The 22294-nt window shown below is 45.0% G+C and overlaps 1 long non-coding RNA gene across 1 annotated transcript in view; it reads left to right on the top strand.

Moving 5' to 3' along the window:
- Positions 1 to 22294, top strand: part of LOC125941387 (uncharacterized) — a 343657-nt gene that overhangs the window by 73554 nt on the left and 247809 nt on the right. The window contains exon 2 of the long non-coding RNA XR_007464228.1: positions 12513 to 12590. This is a non-coding gene — a long non-coding RNA (uncharacterized LOC125941387). The remainder of the gene's footprint in view (positions 1 to 12512; positions 12591 to 22294) is intronic.

A 22294-nucleotide genomic window follows, 5' to 3' on the forward strand; every position in this document is an offset into this window, starting at 1 on the left:
CCTCGAACCTAACCTAATTAACTGGGGTATTCGCAAATGACATAATGCTCATTATGCGATGGCCTTGCCCAACACTGTTTCAGTGTCGTATCCGTTTGAACTTAGAGTATCTTTAGTCCTTTTTGTTGGAACAATGAGTATTTAATTTGCGTCTTCAGGATTTTGCATACGATAAAGATTGTTCATTTGACGCAATCACAACAGCACAACTCCCTTTAGTCTCAATTAAGGTGCAAATCGTGAACTACATCAACAACAAACAGCCCTAATCCCATACGTACTTTGTGTGACAGAGCACACCTTTTGCCTCCATAGCCAGAAGACTGTCTACTCGTCTAAAAAAAAACCATCCTGACAATGTCAAATACATGCTTCGAGTATTAGTGTCACTATCGACTCTTCCATGATTTTCATCGCATTTTAGTGACATTTTTCACGACTCTTCAATGAATTTTCGAACAGCTGTTGGTGTTCAAGATAGAACAAAAGGGTAACGCTTTAAAATGGTGAGAATTGTACTCCATGGGGAAGAAATCAAGGAATGTGGGATAATATAGACAGAAATATAAGAGTTGAAAGAAAGTTTGCTGTTCACAAACAATGTACCCGGGGCGACTTGTGATGGCGCGTCGTAAAAGATGCGAAAAATTTATCGCCACGCGCTTGACTGCTCTTCCCGAGATCTCGCATTGGCGCATTCGGCTGTGAGAACAGTAAGAGGCGTTACAGAAAAAGGAGTGATTTTTTCGAGGATCAATTGTGGCACGCCCCACGTAGACCGGCGAAGAAAGGTATTCTGCGGATTCATTGGATTTGCCGCTTATCTTATTTTTTTAAAGGATTTGAATAAGTTGCCTTTTTTATCCCTACGATCGCCGAACGCGAACTTGCCTGACGGACATTTGGCATATCGCACTTTCACATTGCAGCTTACCGGTGATGCTTTTTTCTTGTGCTCTTATATCTTTCTTTTTGGTGTTAGAAAACATAGATCTTGCTTGGTATCCGGTGAACAGCCTCATATCGGAACAATCGCGGATAACTGAATTGTCGTTCACCAGATGAAAACGTGCGTGAGTTTGTAATTGTTAGTAAACTTGCAAAAGCGCGCTATGAGCAGGGCAGACGCAAAGAAATAAGCGCCTTTGTGTTGTGGAATTCCTTTCTTTGCTTCCTTAGTATTCGTGGCGTGCTTTTGCAACTACACTCGTTCTTCGTATATAAGAGATTTGTGACAGGATATCTTTACTAGAATAAAATCTACTTGTCGTAAAGATTACCAAAACCTAGAGAAAACTCCTGCCACTACATGGTGTAGTAGCTGCACTATCCAGCATATGCCTACATCATCGTAACGCGTCTTCAAAAGATAGCGTTTATGCGTGTTTCATTGCTTCCCCATACGGGCGGTCATTTCCGTTAAAAGGAAACATACAGCGTAAACAGTGATTCGATGTGGCGGTTGAAGAAACAAATTGAGTATGGCCCCTGAAACGTTCTCCAGCACACTATCGCTGAAAGAACCTTTGATGGGCAGCCCTGTCGGTTTACAAAATAAATAATGATATTCATCTGTGTTGCGAATTCTAATAAAATGGCAGCACTCCTGCTTTCCCGAGAAAGGTTCGCATTGAAGACGAAGAGAACACAATACAAAGCTACATAGCCTCGGAATGTCTATAGTAATGCGAGCGCATTTGATGTTATGATCTCTATTGACGTTTCACAATGAATGAGTGAAGACAATACAATAACCAACAATTTTATTTCAAAAACACTTTTCAATATCTTCCGCTTACGTCTGCTTTCTTCTTGCTGAATTTTCGCAGCAAGACTGCATGGTATAGTGCCGATTCCTTCAGCCTAATAATTGTCATTGTCACTAGCCTGCTTTTACAAGAATAACAACATGCGTATTTGTCTTTGTCAGCGTACCTTATACCGATAAGTTATTTCCAAAGAATGGCGCTCATGACGACTCCAATCGCTTCCGGCTGCTGAGATACTGCAGTGCAATGCCTTCTAGATTGGGTTGCTGGAAGCTCTGATGTGGACAGCACGACATGTGAAGACAAAGACAACTTCGCTCATTTTTCTTGACACATCAGGAGTGTAACAGCGCCGAAAGCTATATTCAAAAATTGGATGAATAGCGACCTTGCCTCGATGTATCAGCAAAATCAAAGCAGCACTGACCATGTTTGAAAGCAGACTACACCAAATATCTGTAAGAATAACGAATATTCCATCTCTCAACAAAATTTCAATGAAAACTAGTTTGCTTCATATTGCTATTCCTGTGCATTCTAGACATTTTTGGTAACAGCACTCACATTTCAAACGAATGGCAACATTGCCGTGTAGCTCCGAAGAAAGGCAAGAAAGAGGGAGGAAGTCGAATGACAATTGAGACCTTAGCAGAACGTAATATTATTTTACGTGTTTAAGATAATTGTCAAGAAGTGACACTAAAGTTCTCGAGTTGCAGGGGTATAGTATAATCGAACACATGTGCTATTCCGCGATAGCAGAGGTACGATGAGACGTTGGCGTTCTCATGTTCTATGGATTAACAGTTCATCAATCGCAATGCTCTTAAGCTTCGGCCAGAACCGGCATATCCAGCATGACATGAAATATGGGCCTCTTTTCTAAATGTTACCAAAACAATTCTGACCTAGAAACTGTCAATGCCGGAAACGTGTCTGGCATGGTAAGGGGGAAGATAGGTGATATCGGTGCGAAACTAAAATGTCAAGATTGTAAGAACTACACGGGCCAGGCCAGCTAATACAGCTTTCCGTGCCATAAGATGGTTTCGTCAGAGTAGCGCTTAGCATTATCAACCGTAAATAAAAAAATTCGGGGTAGCTTGCACTCCTGGCGCAAGGCTAAATACACAGCGGAGCTGATCGGTTCCTAGCTGGTCGTGGCTATACGAAGTGATGCTAAGTTATACGAAGTAATGCCAAGTGATGCTATGTTATACGAAGTGTATAAGCATTTCCTCGTGGTCCGTGGCATCGGGGAAAGCCTCGCGAAGCTCTTGCACTCCGATCACACGTAGGGGAAGTGGGGCGAAAGCTATGTACACTGTACGGGTGGCGCAGCAGACGAGACGCCGGGATGACGTCACGGCGCATGCGCCGTATTTATTTTTCTGTAGATCTTACTGGCTATGAGATGCACGTGTGGGGTGAATAGGTGGGGAGGGGTAGGGTTGCTGTCTAATTTTAGCGCCTATGAAGCTACCAAGCACGCTCATACGGTCAAATATTATTTCAAATATGTGACATCATAGATGCCAACAACTAAACCACTAGCGATGCTATACACCTTATAAGAAACCCGTAAGACATTGTTTAAGTAAAGGATATTGTTATCTGTGAGGTGGGTGAGCGGAGTGGAATGCAAAGTCATGAGCGGAGAAACGCTTCGTCCTACGAGCTATAACTGCGCCTGTCTCCAACCTCGGGGAGGAGTTGCACATATATCCAAGCCAATTTGCTACAGAAAAGAAGAATACATTAAAAGAAACAATCTATTCATTTAACGTTAACAAGATCGTTGAAAAGGAAATCGCGTCGGACAGAAGGAACCTAGCCTGTAGGAGCAGAGTAGATTGCTCTCAACGAATGCGCTCAGACAGTGTTGCGAAGCGACGTCCTACATAGCGAAAAATACGGCAGAGCCATCTCCGACGATTTGCTGCCACTGAGCTCAGGCCGTGTGCACCACTTTAAAAGAACCTTAAGCGAATCTGTAGGAAATAAGGAAAGCTCGTACAGGGATCAGAGACGACTATTTTTCTCGTGTACAGGCGAACAGAGACTGTACCTGTGGCGCGAATTTATTTGGTTCGTTGCGTGGCCTGTTTATTGTAAGAGTTTCGGAAAGTTTTCAGCCAGATGAGGCAAGAATGCGTCGACTTTTTAGGCTGTTTGTACGAGACGGCCGCTCGCTATTTGGAAGTTTCGAAACGGACATCTGCAAGGTAGCGTTGCGCAGTGCCATTTGCGAAATGTGTACATGCCCATGTTCACTTAATCTTTCTCTTTCTTCCTTTACAATACGCAGGGTTATCGGATGTAGAGAGATTCTTGCGAGATCACGCAAGCAACACACACCGGCGCGCTGTCGAAGCGGTCCTTTCAGTTGCGCTCAGTATCTTTTTCGTTCTCATTTGTGTTTGCAGACTGTGATATAGTGGCTATAGGAGAGCACGGCTTTGCGACAGTGAGCTCGGGCACAACAGCTTTCGAACTGGGTTGCATGCACCAGTCCTAGATTATACCAGCATCATCGTAGCCTTTTATGGGGGCCTCTTGAAGTTCTCTTCTACCGCTTACCCCAGCGCGAAGTGAGCGAAAAAGAAAGGGCTTCAAGTGCTTAAAAAAGCATGGCAACATTGAGAAAATAGCGTCGACATTGCGATGTTGGGTAGGCACAGAAAGACATTGGCCGGGTCGACTACGCACAGAAGAAATAAATCGGAGACATTGGCTTATCTCGCGGTGTTCAGGTCCCATGACACCTTTGCTAGCACGGAATATTTACGTGGCAAATTGCGCACTTTTACCAAGCCTTTGAACCTACAGAATGAAATGCAAATGCAGTGATTTTTCGAGGCGTTTCGACAACTCATTCAGTAGTATACGCGCCGTAAACTTCATAGTGCTTCGTGTAGCAGCGAAGACTGCGCATATTAGTCTTCATCGGCAGTCATGTCTTAGGTGGTCTTAGGTGGCGTCCGCCCTTTCGGACACGGGGCTGATATGGTCAAATTCTGTGAGGAAACATAGAAGTTTGGTATCCGGTATACAACTACCAACATACCTGGAAGGGCGAGTAACTTATTCCAGGTCAACGCAATATTTCTCAAAGGTTGCTTAACGAACAGTAAAGTGGGTTGTTGTTGTGTGCCTCCACACGTCATTTCGTACTCTCCTAGGCTTTCTCTTCTTTCAATGTGTCGGTAACCATAAAATGTTTCCTTGAGAAAAAAAATGTCAGTTTAGCCTAATTTCTATATAACAATTAGGCTACCCTGAAAATTAGTAGTGACCTTGAAGGGTGCATAGTCTCCGTCCAGCCACATATTTTTTTTCAATTGTGCCCCACAGCATCGGATGTATTGTGAAATTGAAAATTCAGTGGTGATTTAGCGGTAAATGCCAAAGAAATGTGTTACCATTATGTAGCACCTCTCTGAGGTCCTGGATGCATGATTTAAACCATATTCAGCCATGATTTAAGGCATGGTTTAAGACGCATATCTCTTCGTCATCAATAAGATGATGAGAATTCCCCGCGCTCAACGAAGAGACGCCAAAACACGGCGGACCTTCAAGGGGTGAAGAAAGGCGTAATCAGTCTCAATACTTAAATACCGAAATGTCTGGATGTTACCAGTGCAAAGCTGTGAGCTTCGGAGAAATCACAGGAGGAAGTGTCGCAGTGTTTTTCTGAAGCCGGTGGTAACTGTTTGCCCGGTGCAGTCAGGAAGGTGGTTGATGGCCAAGTACTTCCCGCCCTAGAGTCCACGCACCGTAGTGCAGTCAGCCGTTCAGAAAGTCTATCTCACACAGTCTCAATTATGGCTCATCGCGTATCACCGAGTATGTGGAAGCTTAGGAATCAACGAGCTCGGCCACTTCACTTACCATGCTGAAAATTATGGAATACCTATCGAGACTTTCGAGTAACGTTTCTGCACTTAATTTTGAAAGTGGCTTTTCTTGGACGCGGCTTTTTTCTCCCAGCAATCTACAAAGGCATAACGAACACGCCACTTCCATACAAAGATAGTATCCGAGGAATTCGACTAGGCCTTAATGACAAAATGGCAACACGAATGGGACCATTGTGTAAACACCAAGCTACAGCTTACTAAACCCGTACTTGGCGAGCGGAAGTCATGCAATCACCAGGAACGGTTCATTGAAGTATTTTAAGCCCACTGAGGATTGGGCACAAACCTCACACACATTTTTTACTTAGAAAAGAAGACCTACCAACTTGCGAGAAGGGCTAAGAACCGCTAACAGTTATAAGGCACATTTTACTGGCATGTGCACACATAGAAACACACAGACGAAAACTTTTGCAGAACTTATACAAATCACACATACCTTTACACCATGCTTTGGTTAAGATACGATCCACTAGGGCTATTACCTGATGTGCTTAAATGTTAAGACGACACGGGCTTTTTAAACCAGCTACAAAACGATATATGAAGCTACCAACGCAGCTTGTGTTCTAAATTTTATTTTATAACACCTTGTGTTTGGCGCAGTATAGCCTCAGTCGCTTTTGCGCCACTAAACCCCATTTATCTAACTTCCACGCGGGCCCCTTAAATGCATATAGCGCTTTTACTGCACACAAACCAGTAAACCTTTGTGACAACGCCCTTCATCAGGCTAAAAACATGGTGCAAATCAAGGACTACACAAAATATACAGAATAAAACAAACAGCTATGGTATGATTCTGCCTTGTGGGCCTGTAGTGGACACCTACATCTGGCGAAAAATAGAAAATTAGCTTAAGTAGCACGTCAAGAAAAGCGTGCGACTCTTGATTCCTTGTGGCTAACCAATATTATGGTCTGTCCTGTTCGAAAACAAGTTGGTTCGGTCCATGAGCGCATTTAATGAAGCTCAGAACCACGCACAAGTATTCATAAATAGTGGGAACTTCGTATAAAGCCTCAAATAGGCTGGCGTTTGAAAAGGTCTTTTTATGTGCACTGAGTGTGCCCTGCAGCCATAACTATACCTTTATAATGTTATCACTGCGCACACGGGTTTGTGACGAGCTGATGGAAGTAGGAATGTTGAATACATCTTGTCTTCTAATCGTGCAACTATACCTGCTGGGTCATCAACGACAGAGCTTAACTATTCATTGTATGATGAATCTCGTCAGGAAGTGAAAAAAATACAGCTGAATGACCGCCTTTGGGCTGTCAAGAATCTTCAATTCTAGAAACAAAGTTAGTTCAGCTAAAAGCCGTAAGGAAATACGTTCCACGTGAGGGACCTTGTTCCGGCGTGAATAATACAACTGACAAGCTTAGAACTGTTTTTGAGACACCATGGAATTGAAATTTGCAAAATTAGGGACGGACTTGGTCAGTTGTAGTGGTAACACTATTGAACAGCGCCAATGACGAACACTAATGAAAGAAGCAAGACAGTGCGCTGGTCTTGTTTCTTTCCTTCGTGTACATCTTCGGTGTCCATAGAATGTTAGAAGAGGTCTCGGAAATGTGTACAAGATAAAAGTAGAAGTGAACACTGGGCCAGTTGGTAGAGGCTGTACGTCGAACATAGCCGTCTCTCATGCCCCTTGTATTTAAAACTCTTTTCTGGGTTAGTTGTGCATAGTTCAAGCTTAGGAATAGCAAGGCACAAAATACACGGACAAGAGGGACGGGTCGAGTGCCTTGTCTTTCTCTAGTACCTTGCACAAAATGCGGAGTAACTTCATGCAGAATGTTCAGCGGGAGTCGCGGCCGCATTTTGATGAGGGTGAAATGAAAGAACGCTCGGTTACTTATGGCGAATTCCATTGGGAGAACAGGAGCACTCAAAAGCACGCTGAAAGTGCTCGTTCCAGAGGTGACATGTTTCAGTGGTCGAACAGGAGTGGCAGAGCCGTCATCCAGTGGTAGAACAAGAGCAGTTTCGCTGCGCCGAGAGCAGCCGGGAGCAGTCCGGACTGCTCTCGCCTGAAAAGCGGAGTACGGAGGAAGTCACGTGGCTTAAACCGTCATATCCTCCTCATTTCTTTTTATTTTGCTTCAGCCGGCGCGCGCGGCGGCAATGGCGCCAGCCAAGCGTAGTTGGTGTTTTGGCACCGCTGTTTTTGACGTCGGTGGTACGAGCGACATTCGCAGCGATTTAGCGACACATCCTGGCATTTCTAGTCCGCCTTGCTTCTCGTCGGATGCGCGGGGGACAGCGGCAGCAAAGCGTCTTCGCCTTGCTGAAGTGCTTGAGGCGCTCGACGGTGACAGCAGCGAAAGCTGCTCGAGCTCAACTTCAGATTCAAGTTGCAGTTTCAGATGATCTTCCCGGCGGAAACGTTGTGGGATGCGTCAGTGCTGCACAAAAGTATGTAGTACGTGGCCGCAAACGGTGACAGCGTTACGCCCGACAGATTACAAGACGATCACGCGTGTTTTGCCGCTCTCCTGCCGAAAATGGTGGGACGTCGATTGCTTTGGTCACATGGTACATTTCTCCTCACACGTCCCACTCCCACCTACCTACTCTCAAACGCCGATGTCGGCTGTGGCTCTCACTGCGCCTCAACCCGCATGCGCGCGCCGACTGTTCTCCCAATGAATCGCATAATTGAGGACGCACGTCGGTCCCACTACGGGCCCTTGTCAAAATATGTTTGCACCTAAAATCTCCGAATTTAATGAATTAATTCAGCGGCATACGGGGCCATTTGCATCAGAGTGTTTGTAGATGTCCACGTGCACGTTTTTTTTTTTTTCGTTGGTAGGGGGCCGTTGGGAAATTCGAAATTTCGAATAGGAATCGAATAGTCCCTGCTATTTCATGCTTATTCGATACGAGGATGCAGTATTCGCGTTTGAACACATATTCATTTCTCTCGAGTGTATAAGGGGTAGAAATACTTATTGGAGGCTCTAGTAAGACAGAGAAATGATCGTGAAGATTGTTTCGATGATTATGTTGCAACGTAGCAGCGGTTTTCGCGCAGGACTACAATTCCTGAGGATCGCATGAGGCAAATAACTTCTCATCATTGATGTTCAGTCATTCAATAAGTATGGATTGCTTTTGGGCGGCCTATAATCGACTTTGTTCTCATTTATTGCTTGCCCTGTCTCACCGCGTTTGCATCACTTCGAAACAATGTACGGCGCCGTTGTTATCACACTTCCCCCCTTCATGGGGAAGTGTGATAACAACGGCGCCGTACATTGTTTCGTATGCATATGTGTGCATATGTTGTTGTTTGTTTTTGTTTTTGTTATTGTTTTTTTATATGTGTGCGTATGTTGTTTCGTGTGCTTTGTGTGCATATGTTGCCACTTGTCGAAACGTTGGCTCCTGCTCTCACCTTGTTCTCGTGTTACTCTTCCCCCTTCATGGAACACATCACTATACGTGCATCTAAATTATACAGCTTCCTTGTTTTATCCCTGCAATCCTCATGATGCCCTACATAATATAATGAAGCGTGTAGATGTGTAGCATGCATGTGTCGACGTATATATGCCTGATTTCTCCTTTAATCAAAGGTACGCAACGGAAAATTTATAATTACTGTTACTTTGACAGGCATTGACCCTCAGACAACAAACAGGCATTGACCCTCAGATTATTGCAAACAGGCTCGTATCCCAGCCCGGCTTTATTACACAAGCTTTATCCCGACACTTATGCCAGTAGTTCTTGCAGGCACTGCAATGACTTCGCTAGCTTAGACCATATGCTCTGGCGTTGCCCCTCGTTACGAGGCACGGAACAAATAAATGAGGACAAGTGGCTCTCCGCTATCAAGAGCCCCGATGCCGGGGCGCAACTATGGGCTGTCCAGAGGGCCCATGATGCGGCGGTCGGGCATGGCCTGACTGTCCCAACGTGGGAGCGGCCCGCTGCGCGCTGAGTCGCGTACCTCAGGACGTTCATTAAAGTTTTCCATCCATCCATCCAATTACTGTTACTTTAGAAGAGCGAAAACCTATCTGTCGCAATAGATGAGGTCAGAGGCTGGAGGTCACGGAAATGTGCAGGTTATTATAGATATCAAAATTCGCAGAAATTTTACCAATCGAATTGAACCCAAAGAAGCGATATGTAAGAATTACTACATTGACTTTTTGTTAGGGAGAAACTTCGGACAACTATCACTAGATTCCATCAGAAGCTTCTCATGGATTTAGTTGTTGCAGCCTGAAAAATAAAAGTCAATTTTCACACGTTGCCTTTGAAACGGTAATAAGTTAAGCATTATATTCCGCTCAAACGCAGTTTGCATAATTTTCCCTTAATAACGCCATATCGGGTGCTATTTATCAGTACAGAAGCCAAGTTTCTGTTTCAGTCTCGCAAGCGAACGGAAAGGTTCTATACTCCACTGTACCAGCACTAATCTTCCGCATGAATTCGCAGCTCCTTTCGATGAAGCTAGAAGGCACATAAATAACTCAATAGCTTTGTCATGGCCGTGGCTTTGTGTGCAGAGAGATGGCATAACAGATTTTGTTAAACAGGTGCATAAAATTAAGTTCCACCATTCCTCTTAAAGCCGCATAGCAGTTTTCTTTTGTTTGTCTTGATGACTTACGACTGTGTTAGGTTGTTTTCTGTGACATCAACGACAAAGGCGAAATCCTGTGCACCTCAAACGTAAAAGGTTATTTTTTATGGAAAGTCTAAGATTTAATCAACGTGAGAACAGACTATTTTACTTCATTGCTGAGCATCTAAAAATCACAAGCATTTATTAGTTCAGTTCAGGTCAGTTTTATTCCCTAAAGGCCGCCATTTCAGGGGGTGCTACCCAAGGAGTGGGATTACATTTTGAACAGGAAAAACAAACAGCGAATAATTTTTAACATGAAAGAAGATAAGTTACACGTGCTTGCAAAGGAGATGATGAAGCGATAGAGACGATGTCATAGGGCAGGCCGTTCTAGGATGTAGCTGCTCTGAAAAACAACGAAGCAGAAAACGTAGTAGTGTGTGATGGCGGGCGGGAAACTTACAGTAGATGACCGGCAACTTCAACTGGTTTACTGGCCACTTGAAGTGATTTGTTTAACAACAATAAGCACATTATGTGAACAAATGTTTCATGCAGTAATAATTTATGTGGCTATTGGCGACGAGCTTACCGAACAGCTCAACAGGAAAACGTAGAAGGAAAGTAAAGTTAAACAATTTTAACAATTTTTACTGCAGGCCAAATAAATACACAATAAAACCCAAATTAGGGCACCTACTGCATTGGCGCTTTCAAATTCCCAAATGTTTTCCAGGTCACCCCTATCGATTCTTATAAAATCCCCTGACACTTTATTACACTGGAGGTTCAGTGGGAAAATAAAAATAGCCATTTGTACCTCGCGAAATTACTATGCCAGCCCATAATTTGCACGAACTACTACCCCTAAACTGTGAGTTGAAATGCTTTGTAATATTTACCTTAATACAGTATTTATTGATTTTGCAACCACGTGGCCAGTTTTACGCTCATAAAGCAAGCGAAAGACACCATTATATGCGGATTGCGTAGGTCAAGGTGAAAACCTGGCACACCACCACCACCACATACATATTGTAGGTACAATATTTTGTTACTCAGAGCAACCGCGGTCAGAATTTCGCGTTTCCCCCCCTGAATATTTATGAATTGAAAATTTCTCACAATATTCTTGGTTTTCTGCGTTTTCCTTGATGGTAGACAGCCTGAAAGTGCATCGAGCACTTGTGTAAAAAAATAATTTTTGAGAACTGGACAGCACTGGGCGTACTCTGAATGGGTGTCTAGATACGAAAATGTGGAAATACCAAAACCGCATGCTCGGCAGCCCGCACCGCGGGCTAACGCGCCTGGCGAACTGGAATGCGAGAGTTCTACGCAGCGTTTAAAGAAAGGGAAATCTTCTGAAGGGATCACGTGTGGCACGTAATTTGCATAGCGCCGAAGACGATCGGTATACGGCGCACACTCGGATGCCTGTTGTAAAAGTCCCAGAGGACTTGACACGTTGCGATTGCCAAAACGCGTTTTCAGTATCATTCGTTTCGAGACGCCGATCGCCCTAGAGCAAGTGCCGTGGGCACCGAAATTGATAAAGGTGCACCAGTGAAATCGCCGTAGCGCCATGCAGCTTGCGAGGCGAGCTTACAAATGTGCACGCAAATTTGTGTTCTTTATGGGCCCATTTGTTCAAATCGAAAACGCACACGTTCCTGTGTATCCTGTAAAGAGCTCGCAAAAAGAAAAAAAAAAACACCTGCATGAACGACCCACTCATTTTCCATCGGATAGTCGCAGCGTGTCGTTATTTCCGACCAACAGATGTAATATTAGTTCCTTGAAGAATTGTGTTTGGCGCATGATATCCGCAGTTGCTTATGTGCAATTATTTAAACCAAACACAACACAAACAGTTTCTTGAAGAAGTGCGATATGTGATGCCGTTGGGGAGGGGGGGGGTGAGAGGAAGAGAAAGGATAGACATCTTCCATGTGGTTGGTCCTCTAAGCTGGTTCTAGTAAGACCCACAAAACTCATGTACATTATACTCTTATTCAGCACTTGAGAAGCAACAAGAAGCGCTGAGTATTGCAGCCGTTTCTTAAAGTATTAAATATCCGTGGCTTCCGCTACATAGTTACGGTAACTAACGCTAAAAGGTGTGCCATCCCTCAAACTCATGAACAGCCTCCTGTTAGCGTAATGACTACAAAGTCCATTAGGTCTACAAATAACTGCTGCCTCTCTTCCTTATAGGATTGCCTGGCTACGCAAGGTCCTGGCCTGAAAACCAGCGCATCAAAAGAAAAACAAAGTGGGAAAATTACAGCGCCGGTAAGTTGGCTTTCCCGTAATGGGCCTCATGTGGATCACCAATAAGTCAATAAGGAATAAATAGTGCCCAACTGAAGTATTTGATGGCGCTGCTTTCTTGTTCGTCTGGGCGCGTGGTAATCTAGTATTTGTCCTTTTTTTAGCGGACGTCTCCAGAAGAAATGAACATGCAACGTAGAAACCTTGCTCGAAACATCTCCTTTTGATTTTCCTTTCGATTCCACACAATTATCTAATTGGAATCTTGACATCTGGAACAATCATTAGGTTAGCTAATTGTTCTTAATAAACAATTACAATTATTCTATATAATTATGTAACTAATTTCCGGGAACTGGACTCCGGAACACTATGCACTTGGTCTTATTCTCGTATAGATTGATACGTTTTTTTTTGTTCTTTTTAAGCTTCCTGCATAATAGCTGGGAGACCCTACACAAGCAGGCTAAGAGTGGAGAGTGACGATACCACATCTACCTCAATGAATCTAAACTTAAACTTACAGCGCAAACAGAAGCAGTGAAGCACCTCCGGAAATGGGTAGTCGCGCTATACGTCCGTGTCCTTAAATGGGAACAAAGGATCACATCAAATCGTGGTCCACATTGTACAGATATCTGTAATGTGATGAGGCTTTTGCCGAGACTGCAGGCTTGAGGAAGCGGTTCTCGAAAGCATCTTTACAAGATCTTCAGCTAATGTTGCTGCTCGCATGTTATTCTAACATGTCATCCGGGAATAAGCTACGAATACGAGCGTCTGAAGACGAAGTCCAAGTCTGTAGGATGCGGTTACGAGGTGTTATTTCAATCTCACACCTTGCGGAGACTTTTTTAAGAGAAAGGGGCGCGCTCCACTCCGGCCGGCCCGGGCGGCCTCGCGCGGCTTGAAAGCCATCAGCGACGGGGACACAGTCCGCCGCCCGCTGTGTTTTCGCGGCTTAGTTCGCGGTCATGCGAGACGCAGCACGAAGGTCAATTCGCTCGCTGCTGCCGTCGCGCTTCCTCACTCTAGCGTTTTGACAGCGAGTATCCGCGGTCATCGAGTGAGATGTGTTCATGTTTTCTTTTGCGCGCGCGGCACCATGTTTGTTAAATTAGTTAGTCTGCATATGTTTACAAGTTTACACAGCGGATAAAAGTACTATTATTACTTCATATAGCTGTCTACTAATTTGCTATCGCAATCAATGCTTCGCCTTTCGGGCGAAACTGCGACTTTTAACGCGAAGGGCCCCATGTCGCTAGAAAATACGGCGTCGGTGTCGGCGTGGAATGTCGGCGTCTGTGGCGAAAAAAAATCATCCGCAACCACCGCATCCACAAGGTGTTAGTGCAGGAGAAAATCATTCCGAACCACCTCGACCGCGCAGACACTACTTTGTGGTGCAGGGTTTTGGTGAACAAAAATAAATATTACAGTGAAATCCGTCCAAAAAATGGTAAAGTACAACTTAGGTACAACCTACAGACATGGTGGCGTCGGACTGGTATTTCAATGTACGAGAAAACATAATTCTGTTACGAGGAAACTCAAACACAGACCTCTTTTGCCAGTATTTCTACCATAAAAACACCGGCTCACTCGGGTAGCCTACTTGCGAAAATCTTATCCAGATGGCGCTGGCATCCTCGGCAGGTCAAATTAGGGACACATACGTTTTTTGGACATGCGCGCGCGTCGGGGCAATAGCAAACAATGCATAAAACAATGAAGAAAAGGTCCTAGGGCCTTAACATTTTAATATAAGACGACTCATATTGCACCAGGAAAAACGTCTTCCCAGCAACGTATTTCTGTTTAAAGTGAAGCCGACTTTAAGGGGATCAATGTAAGCTTGGTATTTGTAAGCTGGCTTTCCTACGTTCTGTGTAGCAGTGAATGAAGCCTACTTGACGGTTGCGAACGATGCGATGCGAACGGGTCCCGATAACGCTATCGCGTTCTACTCCTAAAGGCCAAGCTTAAGCGTCCTGCAATTTTTTTCTCCCGTTTTTACTCGTGCTCCGTAAACAGCACGCTCATGGCGCCATTCCTAATAGAAAATCAATAAATTCACATCAGGGCTCGGCGATCAACTTTTATTTTGAGATGAGTTCATCAGCAGGCTTTTATTCTTTATACTGTTTCTTTCGTTTTCGTTACCATCACTGGGTCACCGCAGAAAGTATATAGATATCGTCGGCGAGGACGGAGAAATACGTTTCGCCGCACTTTTATCCGCACATTTCGCGCGGTAATCTCTTTCCGCGGAGCTCTGGTTGATTAGTATGGCGTTGATGAAGACAGAAATCACTTAGCGCTTATACAATGAAAACGAAGAGCACTTGCGCTGGAGCGTAATGTTCAAGCTCTCGAATCTCGTGCAATAAGGAGCCGCAGACTCCTTTTTTTTAGATGAGCAAGGAAGAGCCCTCTTACTTTCCTCGGCGTGGCTGTCGAGTCATCCCGACACAATTTGCATTTTAAGGGACAGTGCACTGTCCTGTGTGTTAGTGAGAACTGCTGCTCCTTATGCCGTATGGCGGGTCGATATGTGATTCTTATTCGCAGTTTTTTCTTGAATCGCGCAACAGTTCGATTTGCAGTTATTGTAAATACCAGTGTCCTGTTACTGTGAAACTAGTTGGTGGAGGCCAACTACAATACACTAATTGCGCCATTACAGCTCTCTTTGGTTCGCTCTATTGTTTTCCTCCTGTGGTGTCTCTTTCTGTCAAGGCACGAATTAAAACACAGGGGTTGCTTAGCGGCTATGGCGTTTCCTCGCTTTCCAGGTGATTGCACCCCACTCTACGCTACGTTATTCATAGCACTCGTCTGCATCTGATTACTTCTAGCATTTCTTCCTTGAAAGTGCCGTTGTAACCCTCACTTTCCTCGTATACAGTGATTGAATATGGACAGTATGAAAGGAAATATGCGTTATTGATCAACGTTAAGTAAAGTGAAGTGCACTTAAAGTCCGTTTTCTAATACATTACCACTGGTGTGGGGGTCTTAGAATGTAGGACCCTTACAAGCCTAGTAGAAATTTGGCTATCATTTCGCGCCATGTTTTAAAGTTGTACGGAGTTGTAGTCACTCTCTCTCTGTCCTTCCTGTTGTCCTCGAATCATGAGAACATGTTCAGCAGGTGGAATTTCTGTAGCCATGAAGTGCCCTAAGACAATTGTTTGACAATATAGTCATGGGGCATTTTTATAGCCAGGCTTATGTTGGCTTTGAACAGTTTAACCTTTTCTTGTTTGCAACATGAATGTTAGTCCTAGCTCTTTGAAGAAGAGAAATAGTAGGCCTAATGTGCAGCGCAGCTCATCCGAAGCTGTGAACTAGATAGCAAAATTAGAACAGAGCTCAAGGCAGATCGCAAGCTTCACGACAAGCATATCGACGAGGAATACTGATTAGCATGTGACAATACTGGATCATGCTAGATTTGTGTACAATGTCATAGGGATGATCTTTATAAGATAAGACTATCGCAAGTGCATAATCCTAAGGGTGCAAAGTACAAATGAATTCCACAGCTTAACGAGGGGTGCGTTGACGTTTAGATAGCATTCGGAGAATATCTCTCCCTTGAACTTTAACAATCACCTTCCGAAAGAGCGCGAATAAGAAAAGTCAGCTTGTTGCCAACCTGCAATATTACAACCTGCAAGTCTGCCAACCCTCAATTCAATTCAACGTCATTGGCTAATGTCAGTCTAATTGGCAGCTGGCAAAATCAGCCGAAACCTTTGTGTTTATAGAAAAAACGGGCATTGGTATTTGGCGAAAATCGAAGTCTTGACTTGCGCGACGCCGTTGTGTGTGCAACCACTTTCACTCTAAGTAGTACAACAATAAATGCTGACGAGGCCTACAAATTTTGACTTTTCCCGCGAAGGCAGTTTGTAGGAGTACCGCGGACACACGGATACACTGTTTTTATAACATTATTATGCTTTAAAATCTTACGTTATAACTTACAATTTCCATTCAGAACCACCCCGTATTACCGAGTCTTAATTCCTACAAGCAATTCTGAAAATTTGTAGGCTCCCTCTTCTGTATAATCTCACCCGTTTCAATATAACTTTTAAGATTCTGGGATTGCTGTGCAAAGTGATGGCATTGCAATTTAATAGCACAGAGTATGTATGAAGTTGTAATAATGAATGGAACTTACACGGCTGGAACCGAACTTACACGGCTGATTGGTTCATGTTCTTACAAGTCAAGTGGAGATGAGGCAACACAGAAAGTGTAAGCAAGAAATATCACTGTATTTCTTCTGGGGTTTAGGTCTCTCGGTATCTAACTTACCGCACAAAATTACAATTTATAAATGTTGTGTAAGTACTCCGTCTAAAACATTATCTCCGGCATTTGTGGCGTAAGGCACAGTTATTCTTATTCCCATTTTATCACCGGTTTGTCCTCATTCAGCAGTTTATCACAGGTTTATCACAATTGTACGGCAGATAATGCTGCCAAAAAATATTTCCAACCCATTGATGGATCACGTGTAAGCGAGTTTGAACTTTCGCTACGTCCTCATCCTGTTATGACGGGCATCGTATCAATGGGACCAGATACTGCTGTTAAGGAGGGAAAGTAATTGTTCTTATTCGAGGGGTTATCGGTAATCTATGTGTTTACAATAATAGCTTTAACAGATGACTACGAAGACGGTCAATAAAATATTGCGATTTAAGTGGATGAAAATTTCATCGTAAATCTTCGTCCCAAACTACTCTGTCACATTCTCTCATGCAAGATACATACTTGCAAGTGTGTTCTATTGTTCCTGCGCTCTGTGCTTTTTCTCTTTATACCAAAACTAAACAACTCGGTGCATCATTTTATATGCTCTTAACATGTTCTAGGTAAATAATTTTATGGCGGTACCATTATAGACGAACCTCACCCACCTTGTTTGTATCCACTTGAGGAGCAATATGCCTGATCCCGAAGACCATGCAGTCTAACACAGCATCCGAAAACACTATGTTGAGGTTTGTTGGTGGGTTAGCTGGTTCTGAGTCGTAGTGATCTAATGACAACTCTAAATGACGAGACCAAGACGAGAAGACGGCACACACATCAATTCAAAGCCAGCCATGTGTGCGTCGTCTTCTCGTTTCGCGATTGTCCTTTCGCGCTGTTATTGGTTCACTACGAAAGTGCTAACTGCCACGGGATAAGAATGTGATCATGCCACTGGCGCGCGAGGCACATGCAAGACATTTCAATGAGCAACTTTGGCCCGAGGGAAGAATGCGTGCGATCGTGGCCTTATGGTTAGACCATTGGGCGGCTGTGCTTAAAGACAGAGCTTCGATCCCACCATGGTTCACGCATTTATTTATAGCAATCGGCGGACTTGATCAACTTTGGCGGTGCCTAACTGGAAACTTGAAGTGTGGTGAGCGTACGCGATTGCGTCACAGTGTACACGAAATCACCAGTTTGTAAGAGATGCGAGCTATAGAAACGTCGTTTCAGTGAATGACATTACACAAGCTCGCCCGTGACACAAGCGCGCGCAGCTCTCAGGACGTCTACCTCGCTTAGGAAGAAGTTTGCCCATCCTCGAGACAGTGCAGTAGTAAACTACAGACCAATGTCATGTTATGCTGGGCCGACTAATCGCTATGCTGCAGAATGCCTCGCAGCGATTGAAGAGGTTTGTAAGATTTAAAGCACCGCATCACGAATGATTCGCGCCACCATGCGCGTTGGACCTGAGGTCATTGTAATATATTGTATAGAGGTCAACACTCATGTCTAGAACAACGGAGCGTCGCGCTCGGGACTGCACGAGCGACATCTACAGCTTGAAATAGGCCACATCTGAGCATGCGCGGTGCCAATGACGCGCCTGCCTCGCATTTTCTCTCCTTGTTTATCGCCGCGGCTGCAACAACTGCTTTGGCCGGCAGAAGCGCTGTCAACACTGTAGCGACGCCAAAAAAAAAAAACAAAAAAAAAAAAAAAAACGCGCGGAGTCGCCCTGCTCCGCGCCTTTATACTGCAGGCTTTTTCTCAGTTCGCGGCATCGTCATACCACCATTGCGTCGCACATATATCTCGCGCATCGCGCCATGGATTTTGCATAACACATTGCCTTCATTGCCGTCTGTTAGGAGTGAATTTTACAAACCTCCTTTCATCAATTATTGGTCGTCAACCCACCCACGTTAATTGCTAATAATTGTAGGTTTCGATCGCACATACAGAAAAATGCTGCATAGATATGCTGAACTTTTGAGATTTATTGAAATCAACACAAGTAGGTACCTCAAGAACGCTGTCAAATGTAAGCACAACATACATGAGTAGTAAGCGGAGGCATTTCCTTGTGCGTTTCGTGAGTGAACATTGTCAATAAGAATAAGCTTAAAGCATAACTTGCACTGGGCGCCGAGAACGATTCGCTGCGTTTTTTTATTGTTTTTTTGTTTGCTTGTTTGTTTTTGTTTTTGCGCTACGCCGTTGACAGCGCTTTTTACGGCCAAAGCAGTTGTTGAAGCCGCGGCGATAAAGAAGGATAAAAATGCAAGGCCGGCGCATCGTAGGGGCCGCGCATGCTCAGATGTGGCCTATGTCAAACTGCAGATGTCGCTCGTGCAATCTCGAGCACGACGTTCCGTCGTTCTAGACATGAGTGTTGACCTCTGTACTATATACAAATAATATAAAATATATACTGCTGAAATATATAAGTATGCTATCGCACAGCTTCACAATTAACGGTATTTATGTAATGCCCATATTTTTTAAGCTCCCCTTCGCAGAGTTTGCAAGCGACCTTACAAACCTTAGTCTTCCTTTCTTTTGTAGCATGGACACTGAGGTTCCCACACGATGATTTTTTCTCCACGTTTGATGTTTTGCGGGTTCCACGCAATTTTCTTGCTATATATTTTTCGAATACTGTTCCGTTCATTCTCCGCGTTTTAGTCTCCTTCTTTATTTCAACCGAGAACATAAAATACTGAATTTCTCTAGGCGTCTTTTTTTTTCATTTTGAAAACGCAGCTTACTTTCTGCTGTAATATTGTTTGATTCAACCGATTATCGACGCATTCTCGGAAGTAACTGTGACCCATTGGTTGAAGGAAATTGTGAGTGTAGAACTTCCCACCATGCTGCCGAAGCTGCGCCAACTTATACCCACCTTCTACATTTACCAAAGCTATCAAGAAACAGAGGCGTCCCGAAAGAGTCAAGGAAAAAAAAAAAGAGCCACAAACTAGAACTCTGAAGTCCCGCCGACGTCGCGAATAACAAACGATTACGGGCTTCATGACAAGTTGTCGCTATACAGCGTGTGGCTTCCTTGGGAAGCTCTCTCGGCCGAAGATGAACGCATTTCATGGCACAAAGGAGCGCATATGCTGCATACGTGGGAATATGTTGGTGTGTTTGCACTTTTGCCTTTGTGTGACGCATCGCTGCAGTGAACAAAGAAATAGAATCAGAAGCGCGTAGGTGCCCTCTCTAGTTCTTCAGGGATGCCCGCTGTTTTATGGCTTCCTGTCCTTCGTTCGCCGCGTGTGAGATATTCAGCAGGCGGCATGATTTTGCCTTGGGGAGAAACAGAAAGGCGGCCAGAACTTATACTAGCGGTAAGGAGAACGAAGTTGAGTGCAGGGAAGCGGGTAGTTTAGGAGTGTATTTTCTTTATGCTTTCCTAAGGGAGCAAGGCCATGATGCAGGATCCTTGGTAGCTGTCATCTTTGCAGTTGCACCTGAAGAAGTTTTAAGGCTCATAGGACAGAGCAGGTCTTTCAACCTAAACTTGACACCACTACTTGGTCTGACTTTTTTTCAGAAAAAGGACGAAGCCTACTTTTGCCATTAGGGAACAATACAGCGCATTCAAAAGTGACTGCTTTTAGGATCTGTGCTTAGCTGCAGTAGCTTCGTGTACTTCAACCGTGATACGTGATTGACAGCGGGTACAGAGAAAGAAACTGGTACTTACGGAAGGAAAGAGGAATAGACGGAAAGACAGGGAAACCTTTTCTTTTTAACATATATGGCGAGTTATGACGACAAATATTGTTACGCGAACGAAGGATTAAGTACAGGAGACTATTTACAAGTATATTTACAAATGATAGCTGCAGCGCTGGCCAGATCAGCCGATAGCTCGAGAGCCCAGAGCAGTTCGTCCTCTTCGTCTAGGCGCCCGCGCGCCTCGTTCAAACAACCAAGTACCACACGCGTGTAGCATAATCCCTCGGCGGCAGGAGCGACGTCCCGGAGCGTCTAAATGTCATCACTGGGAGGGTGATACTGCTTCAGTCGTGTAACGTGCACGATATCACTGGACTGGGAAGCAGATGGGGCGTCAGGGGCGATCTCGTAGGTGACGGGAGTCACGACACGAATCACTCGGTAGGGGCCTGTGTAACGACACAGCAGTTTTTCTGACAGGCCGACCTGACGCGACGGAGAACATAGGAGCACCAAAGAACCAGGTGGGAAGTGCAGGTCGCGGTGTCGCTGGTCCTACAAACGCCGTTGACTCTCTTGGGAGTGCAGAAGGCGGCCACGGGCAATTTCCCTTGCGTGGGCAGCGCGGGCGACGGCGTCAAGTGCATATTCACTGGTGGGTGCTGCGTGAACAGGGAGGCTTGTGTCGAGAGGCAGTGCTGGTTCTCGGCCGAACAGAAGGAAAAATGGCGAATAACCAGCTGTGTCGTGGCGCGAGGAATTATACGCAAAGGTGACAAACGGTATAGCGAGGTCCCAGTCAGTGTGGTCGGAAGACACATACTTCGCGAGCATGTCTGTGACAGTGCGATTAAGACGCTCCGTGAGGCCATTCGTTTGCGGATGGTATGATGTGGATAGCTTGTGCCTCGTGGCACAGGACTGCAGGATGTCCACGATAATTTTCGACAGGAATGTCCGGCCACGGTCTGTGAGAAGTTGTCGCGGAGCTCCATGTAATAAAATCACGTCGCGTAGAAGAAAATCGGCAACATCTGTGGCGCAGCTTGTAGGGAGCGCTCGGGTGATGGCGTAGCGCGTGGCGTAATCTGTGGCCACAGCGATCCACCTGTTCCCAGAGGTAGAAAGAGGAAAAGGACCAAGTAAATCCAAACCAACCCGAAAGAATGGTTCCGCGGGAATGTCAATTGGTTGAAGGTACCCAGCAGGGAGCGTCGACGGTGTCTTGCGTCGCTGGCATTTCTCACACGCAGCTACGTATCTTCGAACGGAGCGAGCAAGCCCTGGCCAAAAGAAGCGTCGGCGGATCCGGTCGTAGGTACGTGACACACCGAGGTGACCGGCAGTGGGGAGGTCGTGAAGCTCGTGGAGAACAGCCGAGCGAAGGTGTTGAGGGATCACAAGGAGTAATGCTGGGCCGTCGGGGTGAACGTTGTGGCGGTAGAGTACGCCATCTTGAAGTGTGAATAAGCGAAGGGAGCTGTCAGCAAGTGACGATTCCAGGCGGTCAATGATGACACGCAAGGACGGGTCACGGCGCTGCTCGTCGGCGACATGTACCAGTGGAAAAACAGAGATGACGCAGGCGTCGGTGTCAGTATCAGACGTAGAGGTCGGGTCTTGGACTGGGTAGCGAGAGAGGCAATCTGCGTCCTGGTGTTGGCATCCCGACTTGTACGTCACTGTGTAGGGATATTCTTGTAGTCGGAGAGCCCAACGACCGAGCCGGCCAGTAGGATCCTTGAGCGACG

The sequence above is a fragment of the Dermacentor silvarum genome, chromosome 11 (genome assembly GCF_013339745.2).
Source record: "Dermacentor silvarum isolate Dsil-2018 chromosome 11, BIME_Dsil_1.4, whole genome shotgun sequence".
NCBI lineage: Eukaryota > Metazoa > Arthropoda > Arachnida > Ixodida > Ixodidae > Dermacentor > Dermacentor silvarum.